Source organism: Cupressus sempervirens, chromosome 5 (assembly GCF_028749045.1).
Source record: "Cupressus sempervirens isolate cs-2001-9-10 chromosome 5, ASM2874904v1, whole genome shotgun sequence".
Taxonomy (NCBI): Eukaryota; Viridiplantae; Streptophyta; class Pinopsida; order Cupressales; family Cupressaceae; genus Cupressus; species Cupressus sempervirens.
In genome coordinates, this window is record NC_143122.1 from 633,087,716 (window position 1) to 633,100,011 (window position 12,296).

The 12,296-nt window shown below is 39.4% G+C and overlaps 1 long non-coding RNA gene across 1 annotated transcript; it reads right to left on the bottom strand.

Moving 5' to 3' along the window:
• Positions 1-9,694: 9,694 nt before the first annotated feature.
• LOC149557491 (uncharacterized) lies at positions 9,695-11,878 on the bottom strand. Its single transcript, XR_016352397.1, has 2 exons — positions 11,084-11,878; positions 9,695-10,815 (listed from the first exon to the last, which is right to left on the bottom strand). It is a non-coding gene; the product is annotated as an uncharacterized LOC149557491 (long non-coding RNA).
• Positions 11,879-12,296: the final 418 nt, after the last annotated feature.

Here is a 12,296-nt window from a genome sequence, read left to right on the forward strand (position 1 = left end):
ACAAGGAAGAGGAAGATAGAAGATTGAAATAATGGACCAAATGGAGTTGAGATGACCCAATTTAATGGAGAAAGTGATCACATCATCTCAAACTAAGTGAGAAAGGTATGTATGGAATTGTATACCCAATGAAACATCTTACATTAGTTCTTAATGTAAAATGTGCTAAGGTTTATATCTACATAAGTAGAGATGCATAATAATAGATATATGAAAGACCAATGCAAAATAATCATATACATGTATAGTTAGTGTCAAACTTTAGTAAAATTGTCTATATCGACTGAGCATTGCAATATGGACTAACTACTTCTAAAGTTAAACTTATATGGCCGAGTTAGATGGAAGAGACTGTGATGTATAGTGAACAGCTAGTTTGAAGGCACAGTGAAAGACCTACACAACTAGCTTCCACCTACTTGATTACATGACATTAATGGTGAATCTAAATCAAGTAAAAGGAAGTATATATCAAAATATGAAGACATTATTTCATCCCTTGTATATAGAATTTAAGAGCACATAGTGATTTGAGGAAAAAGAGATATTAAGGCAATTTAGAAAGAAAATCTAAGATAAGAAGATTGATTGAGTATAGGTTGAAGTAGTGTTATGTAATGCAGGGAAAGAAAATTAATGAACCCTAGAAAAGAGAAAATGGCCGCTTCATCATTTGCAGGAAATATTTAAGGATTAGAGGTTAGTAAGATTCAATTGGTGAAGAGTGAGGCTTGTCTTTCACCTAAATTGTGTGATATTCTTGAGATTGCAATGAGAGGACACTCAATGGGTTTATTATCTTCTATACCACCCAAGGTAATCATGATACATCATGTCTTGAGTTGTGACATGTGTAAAATTAGAGAAGTAAATGATTACAAAATTCTAGAAGCTTATGAGAAGTTGTATAGAAAAGGAGTTTTACAGGAGGAATTCAAAATTATTGAATGGGAAACTTAATTCGAATGGATTAAGTTTGTGCTAAGTAGGATTCATGACATGAAGTTTTGGTTGCAAAGTCAACCAATTGAAATAACCAAGAAAATGATTCACAAGGTTATTGGCTATCCTACACTAGATAAGAAAAGGACAATGAGAAGTCTGAGTAGAGAAGAAGTTGAAGAAAACACAAGTGCTGAGTGGAATGGGTGAGGGTTGTCCATCATAAACATTTCTAATCCATTGATCAAATTTTTAGTAAGATTTATTTCTAACAAATTCTACCAATCAAGCATTGAATAGTATACCATGTATGGTAGTGGATCAAGTGTAGAAGATAGTCATCAAGGATCATGAATATGATCTTGCTGAGTTGCAGAAGCTACAATTAGAAGAAAACCTAACATCTATCAAGAAATTAAAGAGCTCAATATGTAAGTTAAGGTTACTTATTATTTGTATTTTCTTTTACATTCAAAAATATTTTCCTGGTATTAGAAATATTATTTTGGAACAAGGAAAACTAGTAATAAGACAAATCAATGAATACATAAGTCAATTAGGAGAGAATTTTGAGAATGTTATGGATACATATTTTGAAGAATTCACATAGAGAATAAGGGCAAGGATGTGAATTCTAGAAGAATTGATAATAAGACATTACAATGATGCATGTTTCCTAGTAGAAAAATATAGCACATATGTGCAAGCAATGAATCAATATATGCCACCTTTGTGGCATCCAACTATCTAATCAAAGCCTTGATGGTTGGATAATGAGATCTAAAACCAACATCTAGAAAGTGAGCCTATAAACACATAAAAAACATAGCAGAATTAGTATGCAGTTACAACAAAAATATGATATTTTCTTATTATTTCTATACAAACATCATAAAACATGCTGCAATGACTCACCATGATGCTAAATAGTCGAGAAACATACAAATTCGCAAACAATTAAGTAAAAGAAATCCACAATCTCGTGAGATATTTCATAGTTTTGTGCTACTAGAGAATTTTTGTGTGAGTTCTCTAAGAGGTTCATACGAGGAACCTACTCCTGCACAAGAACCTAACAGAAACATATTTCAAATACCCAAAAATGATGAAAATTTTAACCAAAATGCATCAAATTTGAAATAACAATGAATTTTGTCGACTACTTAGAAGTGGTCTATATTTTGTCAGTCAACTATGATGCCTAGATTGCTTGAATCTGTGAGTATGCACGGGAACCACCATTTTTGCCTTAGAGCTCTTTTTCCACAAAAGATAAATGATTAAAAGCTTTTAAAATGACCTATGGGCCATTATATAAGTTTTGACCTATTTTTCAAAGTGCTCTGATGAATGTGAAAATCACACCCTTGGCTAATTGGACTATTCCGAACTCATTTTCAAGATCAAAATCAAAACTAGAAACACTGGAATAGCTCAAAATCACATTTTAAAAATTTGGGACTGATGTAATTGAATTCTTGTGTAGTCTATCTTTCTAATACCATATGAATCTCAAAACATAGTCAATTTAATAAAAAGTCAACTTTAGTCAACCATGGTCAAACTTGGTGAACCAAACCTCTAAATCACTCTAAATTTACCCAAAATTTTCTACATGCTCTTCTTCTTTGATCCATTTTTTCTTGAATATATGATCACATCACTATCCTCAAATCCATTACATTACTATTCTGATGTGTCATCTTTCAATTTTGCTCCCGAGGGGGTAGGATGATTACATCATTGAATCTTTCAAATCTGACTTCAACTTAATCTAAATCTTATGTCCTCATCACTAAGGGCATCTCACCACTTAGGGCATCTTTTTACCCTCTATCTAACATTATATGCTATCTATATTACTTGTTAATCAACTAATCAAAGTCATACCAATTATCGGGATAGGTTGATGGACATATATCTAGATGTCAAATTTGGACTCCTGAGGATTAGGCCTCATTCTGGGGATAATCCTATAACTCATGATAGGTCTTGTTATCTTTTTCTTTATGGACCAGTATTTAGGTGTTCTATTTGGACTCTAGAGGATTAAGCTTCATTCTAGAGATAATTCAAAGCTTTCTTTCAGTCATTTTTTAATGGATAGGTATCAGGGCATTCTAACCCTGACTCCTAAGGATTAAGCCTCATTATGGGGAAAATCCTATGAATTGTGATTAATCTTATTAGCTTTCAATGAATAGGTATTGAGGCATTCTAACCCTAACTCTTGAGGATTGAGTCTCATTCTGGGAACAATCCTACAAATTTTGACAATCTTTATTCTCCTGGACTAGTATTTAGGTGTTCTATCTAGAATCTAGAGGGTTAAGATTCATTCTAGAGATAACCCTAAAACAATCATCAATTGGTTTTTTTTATCATCAATCTTAGAACCAATCTTAGTTCTTGTTCTATGCTTCATACTTTTGATTTCTTTGAATTAATGTGATACTTGCATAGCTATTCAAAGAGGGGAAGTATAATACCTCTAAATTGGCACATTAGCATTATGAACCAATTTTTGTGCATCAACCTTACAACATCAATTTCTTGATGAATAAGAATTTTCAATTGCAGCCAATATACATAAATGACAATCTGAATAACACCATAGTATATTCATGCACTTAGCAAAATAAACCCTCCAATTTTCTACCATTGGATATCCTCTCTCTATCTGTCACCTCTCTCTCCATTTGTCACCTCTCTCTCCCCACTCCATCCTCTTCCCTCAAATCTCTCTCTCTCTCTCTCTCTCTCTCTCTCTCTCTCTCTCTCTCTCTCTCTCTCTCTCTCTCTCTCTCACATTCCATCTACCCCTCTCTCTCCAGTCCATTTCCTCCATCCCCTCTCCTACTCTCTCTATCTACCCTCACTCTCTATCTCTTTTCCCTCCCTCCATCTACGTCTCTCTCTCCACTCCATCTCTCCTCTCTAGTTCTCCCCTCATATTTCTCTCAATCTCCTCCCTCACCCTCTCACCCTCTTTCCCACTTCCTGTCCTCCTCTCTCTTATCCCTCCCTACATCCCACCTCCTCCTCTCTCCACATCTCTGCCCTCTCCCTCTCACTCCACTTCCTCTCTCTCATCTCCCCTTACTCCTTACCCCTTGCCCTATCAATTTTCTCTCTTTCTCACTCCCTTTCTCTCTCAATATCCCTCTCCCCCTCCCACTCCACTCTCTTTTCCCCTATCCATTTCTCCCTTTGCCTACTCCCCCCTCGCACTCTCTCTTATCTCCTTCCTTAATCTTCTTCCCTAGTGCCTCTCTTTATCTCTCAATCTCCCTCTCTTCCCTCCCACTCCATACTATTGTCCCGTCTCCATCTCCCCTTCTTTATACCCCCCTACCCCACTTCCTCCCCCCCTTCACCTCTCCCTTCCTCCCTCTTGCTCCTATCTCCACATCTCCACCTCCCCCTCCATTTCCATCCCCCCTACTTCCTCCCTCTCTCAATCTCCATCTCACCCTACTTCCTCCTGCTCTCAAAATCTATCTCCCCCTATGTCCTCCTTCTCTCAATCTCTATCTCCCCCTACCTCGTCCCCATCTTACCCCTCTATCCTCCCTCTCTCTTTGCCCTCCCTTTGTTCCTACATCCCCCCCACTCCCTATCTACCCATCCCACTTCTCTCTCTCTCTCTCTCTCTCTCTCTCTCTCTCTCTCTCTCTCTCTCTCTCTCTCTCCATCTCCCCCATCCCCCTCTCACCACTCTCTCCACTTGCTACCCCCTCTCTATCTCTCCACTTTGTCCTGACTTCTCCCTTTTCCCCTCTTCTCTCTCACCCCCTCCACCTCTCCTCCCTCTCTCCACTCTATCCCTCCCTCACCCTCGCCCCCTCCCCTCCCCACTCCCCCTCTCGCTCAATATTCTTCTCTCCCCATCCCACTACACTGTCTCACCCCCTCTCCATGTCCCTACTCTCCCTCTCCCCCCCTGCCTCTCCACTTTGTCCCTCCCTCCCCTCTCCTGCTTCATCTCCACCTCTCCACTTTGGCCCTCCCTCTCCATTACCTCCTCCCCTCCCTACTCTCCATCTCACTCAATCTCCCTCTCTCCCCATCCCACTCCACTCTCTCGTCCCCTCTACATATCCCTCCTTCCCCTTTTCCCCATCTATCTCCCCCATCCCCTTCTCCCTCTCCCTGCTGCTCTCTCTCCACTTTGTCACTCCCTTCCCCTCTCTATCAATGTCCCTCTCTCCCCATCCCACTCCACTCTCACCCCCTCTTTATCTCCCCCTTCCCCCTCTCCTCCCTCTCTCCACTTCCTACCCCCTCCCTCCTCTCTCCCTCTCTAGCTCCCCCTCTCTCTCCCCTCTCCACTCCTCTACACCCCCTCCCCCCTCTCCATCTCCCTCCTCCCCCTCTCCCCCATCTCTCCACTTTGTCCCTCCCTCCTCTCTATCACCGTCCTCCCCTTCTCCCTCTCCCCCCCTCTCCACTTCCTCCCCACCTCTATCTCTCCACTTTGTCCCTCCCTCCCCTTCTCCTTCTCCTCCCTCTCTCCACTTCCTACCCCCCTTCCCCTTGGATCCACCCTCTCTCCTCCCTCTCCCTCTCCTGCTCCCCCTCTCTCTTCCCTCTCCCCCCCTCTACACCCCCTCCTCCCCTCTCACCCATCTCTCCACTTTTACCCTCCCTCCTCTTTATCACTACCCTCCCCTTCTCCCTCTCCCCCTTATCTCCACTTCCTCCCCCCCTCTATCTCTCCACTTTGTCCCTCCCTCCCTTGTCCCTCATCTCTCCTCTCTTTCCCTCTCCCACTCCCCCTCTCTCCTCCCTCTCCTCTCCTCTACACCTCCTCCCCCCCTCTGCATCTCCACTTTGTCCCTCCCTCCCCTTCTCCCTCTCCCCCTTCTCTCCACTTCCTACCCCCTTTCCCCTTGGTTCCCCTCTCTCTCCTCCCTCTCCCTCTCCCACTCCCCCTCTCTCTTCCCTCTCCCTTCCTCTACACCTCCTCCCCCCCTCTCCATCTCCCTCCTCCCCCTCTCCCCGATCTGTCCACTTTGTCCCTCCCTCCTCTCTATTTCTGCCCACCTGTTCTCCCTCTCCCCCCTCTCTCCACTTCCTTCCCCTCTCTATCTCTCCACTTTGTCTCTCCCTCCCTTGTCCCCCCTCTCTCCTCTCTCTCCCTCTCCCTCTCCCCTCCTCTACACCCCCTCCCCCCCTCTCCATCTCCCCCCTCCCTCCTCTCTATTGCCCCCCTCCCCTTCTCCCTTTCCCCCCTCTCTCCACTTCCTCCCCCCTATCTCTCCACTTTGTCCCTCCCTCCAATCCTCCATTTCCCCCTCTCTTTCTCCCTCTCCCCATTCCTCCTCCTTCTTTGCCTCTTCCCCCATCCCGCCATCTCTTCTCCCTCTCCCTCTCTCTTTTCCTCCCTTTTCCTCCCCTTCTCCCTTTACCCCTTTTCCTTATCCTCTACACCCCCTCCCCATCCTTCCCCTCCACTACTTCCATGTCTCCCCCTTGCCTCTTCCCCCTCCTTCCTCTCTCCTCTCTCTCCCTCTCTCTTTTCCTCCCTATATCTATTCTCTCTCCCTCTCCCTTACCACCTCTCGCCCTCTGCCCTCCTCCACTTCCCCTCTCCCTCACCCCCCCCTCCATTCCTCTCTTTCTCGCTTGCTACATCTCCCTCTTCCCCCTCATTCTTTGCGCCCCCCTGCCTCTCTCTCTCTCTCCCTCCCTCACCCCCTCCTTCTATGCCTCTTCCCTCATCTCCTCCTCTCACCTCCCTCTCTCTCTCTCTCTCCCTCTCTCTCCTCCTTGCCCACTCCCTTCCCACTCTCTCTCTCTCTGTCCCATCCACTCCTCCCTCTCCCCCTCTCAAAACTCTCTCCCCCCTAGCCCCCCATCTCTTCTCTCTCTCCCTCTCTCTTTTCCTCCCTCTCTCCCACCCCACCCCCCCCCTCTTTCCCTCTACCCTCTTCCACTTCCCCTCTCCCACATTCTTTCTTTTTGCTCTCTTCCCCATTCTTCTCCCCCACCCACTCTTGCAATCCTTCCCTTTTTCATTCCCACATTTGATCATTTCCATTTTTCGATGCATATAGATATAATTTCAAATAACACTTGCATAATAGAAAAAATAGATAACTTATCCTATCACTTATCACCATTAATAAAGCAAAGAAAAAATCCTAAAGATCCCAAAATGCATAAACTCCAAAAAATAAAAAAAATTCTTAACAACTCTTAAAGCAATTTACAAATATTTCATTAAATATGACTAAAACAATGCCTAATTGTACACTCAAAATGGAAATCCATAAGATAAATCAAGAACAAAAGGAATTTTTTTCCTAAATATGTGGGGAGTTCAAGGGACGGGGAAAACAGTCAAATCACATGATCTAATAAAACTAACAAATGATATACTACACAATAAAAATGTGTATGCAGGAAGAATGAGAATTCCGTATGAATAGTAGTTTCATATATATTTGCTAAGTGCATCCACAAAGGGATAGAACATAAAGCCAGTCCAAAACTAACCAGACATGCTTGTTGGGAAAAAAGCTTCCTCTAGGCATAAACATGCACGTCCCTATACAGACACAATATATATTAATATGGGTTTGAAGTTCTCTTGGACAGCTATGTTGAACACATAGCAGTAATTGTCTACATCGGATGAGTTTGAAAATTGGAGGAAATTGGATCCTAAACTAAATGTTGCCTTAAACATGAATGGAACACAAAATATGAATTGGATCCTAAACAGCTCGACATACTTCAGAAAAAAAAGTTTGCATCATTAGAGAACAGATCATCACACTCGCAGTGCTTGAAAGTAATTATTTGATTTTCATAATTTGGAGTACGATACCAGATCTACACCTCATTAATGGCTCACTACAATTGTTCCCTAGTTTGATTTGATTTATTTATTATACATAGAAATCAATTACAAACAATATGAATTCCTATGTAAAAATTTCTGCAGTTATAATGATATTACTAGCTATAGAAATTCATAACTACAGTAATGAAATTCTACAGTTGTCTTTACGTTTTACATTTACATGTGAGATGAGAAAATGATGGTCCAACATCACCCAAAATAGTACTCTGCCAGAAAAGCTCCAAGCAGGGGAAGCAAAAATACAGCTTACTGACATTCTGTACAGGTCTAACAATGTTCTGTTGCTAAAAATGAGGCTTAAACTAGAAAATTTAAATACTCTTAGACAAGAAATGAAGTTCAAATGTGAATCAAAGTCAACAAAATTTCTCCTCAAATATGACAATTGGCTAAACAATGTTTGCTAATGCTTAGGATCCTACATCAATGAGGTTTGAATCAAGAAAACTAAGAAATACTGATATGAAAGATCAAGAACATACAATAATAAGAGGCTAATATATACACAAACATAACAAGAACATAGCACAGAAGTTTCCACAAAGAAATTCGTGGAAACAAGGAAATATTGATCAAGATTAAGAAGATTATTGATTAACAAAGCAAAGTCTTAAATTACATGAAGAACATAAATAGAGGGAAAAGTTCTGCACTTACAATATTTTCTTGTCTGCAACTCGCTTAGATGCATTTTACTGTCCACATTGTTACCATCACAGCGCAGAAAATTAAAAAAGAGAAAATCGCAAGAACAGAAAATAATTTTTTGAAAAGAGGCATGGAAACCAAATTGGAAACAAAATGGGAAAGGAAAAATCTGCCTCAAAATGTCAAATATTTTGCCTTATATAGAATTGAAATCATGCTTTCTTTTTCATAAACGGTATAATTGAGAAGAAACAGGGCTTGCTTTTTGTTTTTTAAACGGTAAACTGTAGAAAAAAAGGCCTGCTTTTCGTTTTTAATCTTTTTGTTTTTTTCACGGTAAAATGGAGGGACTGAGGCCAGGGACTCAGGGAGGCATAACGGGCATGTTTTTTTAAAACCGGTAAAATAGAGAGGTAACCGACATAATTAAAATATTATTCTAAATATAACTAATGGCTACGGTTCATTCTAAATATAGTTGCATTTGGTGTTATATTTTAATTTTTTTGCTTTTCTAATCATTTAAAAATCGAATAACAATGATGTTTCAATATTATTAATTAAATATCATTGAAAAATACAATTAATAAGATATTAAAATAAATACAATCTATAAATTACACAGCAATATTATAAAATTAGAAATTCTAGTTAATTTTAATTTTTCTTTTATAATATAAGAATTTGTGTTTTGAGAAAGATAAAAAAGATTTAAATTAGATACTCTTAAAATACTAAATGTAAAAGTATATTTCTTTTAACTGAGTCTTTAAGATCACATGTTAACTTTTTTGACCCATTCATAGTATGATATTCCATTACAAAATAATAGCTAATTCAATGAAATCAATAAAAATAATTTTTTATTTATGTTCAAATGAAGTTGAATTATTAAAAATGAATGTACCTAAATACATAAACCATTGTTTAGTTTTAATTATAAAGTGTGGACCATGTGATAATTCTAGTTGACATCTTATGTAACCTTTGTGACCCATTCATAGTGTGAAATTCCATTACAAAAGACTTCCTAATTCAAAAAATTCATTAAAAGTAATTTACATTTGTCCTATAAGATTTCTTGGAGGGTAAAGACTAGCACTTGCACCCAAAGGAGCAAAAGGTAAGTTGATAGTGACAAAGTGTGCACGTCCATATAAGATATTTTTTCACATAATTGTGTTTGCCAAACATTTAAAAGAAATGAAAGGAAATGTAAAGAGGAAACAAAATAAACATGGTTAAATAATAAATAGTTAAACAAAATAATCAAAGAGATTGCTACTAGCACAAATATCCATGACCAAATGCACATGTACCTCTTCAATAAAGACCCCCTTGAGTGATAGAATATTAGAGAGCCTATACAGACTAATCACGAACTCAATCTCTAATTCCACACTATTAGCATCCTCTGTAGTCTCCAATCTATCTTTTGCAATTAACTCACAAGCCTAACCTCCCTTGCAACCTTACTTATTGCAAGACCTAAGTTTACCAAACTTTCCCAAACTAAATTCATCCTTCAACTCATATATATCCTACAATGTACCACTTTGTTTAATCTCCATAAAAATGTCAATATGGAATTTCTATATAGAACACCCTAAGCATCACAAAAACTAATGGGTGCTCACTAATATACCTCAGAGAAAACATTGATAGTGATGTCAAACAACTTCCAAAAGAACTCATAATAGGTTTTAATAATACAGGATGTGGCGAATCAAAACTGCAGACACTGCATCTATAGTGTAAACAATTGAACGTCGACACATAACTCAGTGTGGAGTATAATCATCCATTGTGCTCTTCTTTTTGGTAAAAATACCTCCAATATTTGGAATCGGTTGTTTCTTCTTCTTGAGAGTAAAAGATCTATCAATAGAATGAACTTTTTCTGGAGAAGCAATTTTGATGTTAAGCGCAGATCTATCTTCTGTAAATGTCCTTGAAACATTATTTTTCTCATTATTTGAAAAGTCCTGTGCAGCTGCCAAAATAACAACCCTCTTCCATTGCTCTCGTTCTCTCCATTTTCTAAGTTCACCTTCAACTGCTCTCTTGGCTACTTGTACCATCTCTGCTTTCCTTCCAATTCTCCCCGAGGCTTGATGACCCTTGCCGCCTCATGTCAAGGTCGGGGTGAGAGCGCTTCCACACATGGGCTTTGATCTTCTAACCATGGCGCTTATGCCATTGTTCTCATTGATTTTGCAGACACCAAATTTGGTATCTATTTGAGTGAAGGCACTAGTAGCCTCTACAACACCAGAAAAGGCTACGCAAAGTAAGTTGTTTCCACAGTCTTGCAGAACATACCCATTACCACTGCTCTTTCTGGTCATCCAAAACTGTAATCAAAACCCACATGAACAAATTCAGCACAAATGAGAACAAAATAGCAACCTGTACTAATTTAAGACAAACAAAAACTTGAAACCCCCTGAAAAGTGATCTATGAAGTGGGTTTTCTGATCTAAAACATTATATAGGTCAGGATTTCACACAAATTTGATAGTGAAGTCAAAACTACAAAACCCAAACTTGAAACATCTATGATCTCATGAAAACTTTATTAATCTTAAAAGCATGAAATGAAAAGATCGTAAATTTATTAACCTTGCAAGCACAGAAGCCATGATAAGCTTGAGAAATTGGATACTCAAAAACAATTGCTCTCTCCTTCCTTCCAAATCGTCAGTTTGATTGTCTGAATGAATGCCAAACGAACGCCTTATCTATAGCCGGACCGAGGGTGCACTTGACAAGCAAGCACAGGAAGAGTGTGGAAATTTTGCGGCCTGAGCGAAATTTTTTGGCAAAAGCGGGGAAGTTTTCAACCGTGGAAAAGGAGAAGTTACAGAAGGCCAGGCCTTCCACGAACATCCCCATTTTTTTTCCCCTGCTAAAGTCACCAGATATATTTGGGGCTGCGAGAAATCTGTGGAGATTACCGTTTGCATTGAATTCGGCTTTAATTTGTGTTATACCATAGTAAGTATGACGGCAAATTTCGATCGGTGGGAGGCAGATCCTTTCTTCTCAGCGGCTGAGGATGTCCAGGATTCGGCTGACATGAGGTTTGTATTTGATCGATTTGCTGATACTTTCCGATACCCATCTTGCTTTGTTAAGAATATATCTGGTTTTCTCTTTTGGTTTCATCCCTGGGACTTGAATCCGCGACTGGTAGATTCAAGTGCTCTAAAGTACATATTATATTTGATTAAATGAGGTGTATATGAATTATTTATGTAAAAAATGCTTCCAAACTTAGTGTTAAATTCCATACCAGTCCGAAGTCTTGCTCTCCCGCTGGCCGGCTCAGAAAACAATTGCAGTCCCCTCAAAAATCTCTCAAATTTGCCAGAGAAAATGGAAAACAAGCAGGCACTCACCAATCCATCAGGAAATGAGAAACAAAACACAGATGCCATCATAAATAAGCGAAATCAAGTCTAAATCAATTTGAATAGGAAAAATCAAATCTAAAGCAAATCCAAATTTGGTAGACTAAATCAAATCTGAGATTCGGAGATTAAAAAACAGTTTACCAGATCTTGTTTTGGCATTAGACAGGTTTGGATGAAATGTCCACTTATAATAGTCTATCCGCTAATTATTTAGAATCTTTTCCTCTAGGAGGAGCCCTATGTTTAAACCATCTTAGTTTCAAAGAAGGAAAAAGGGTGGGGTCAACACAAAATTTGTGGCACATGTCAACCAAAAGTATATTTTTCAAACAAAAGAATGATTTAAATTATTTATTTAATATTTTAAAATAAAAATATTCCAAAGTTTAGGAGGTCATATTTTTAAGTTATGTCAACTC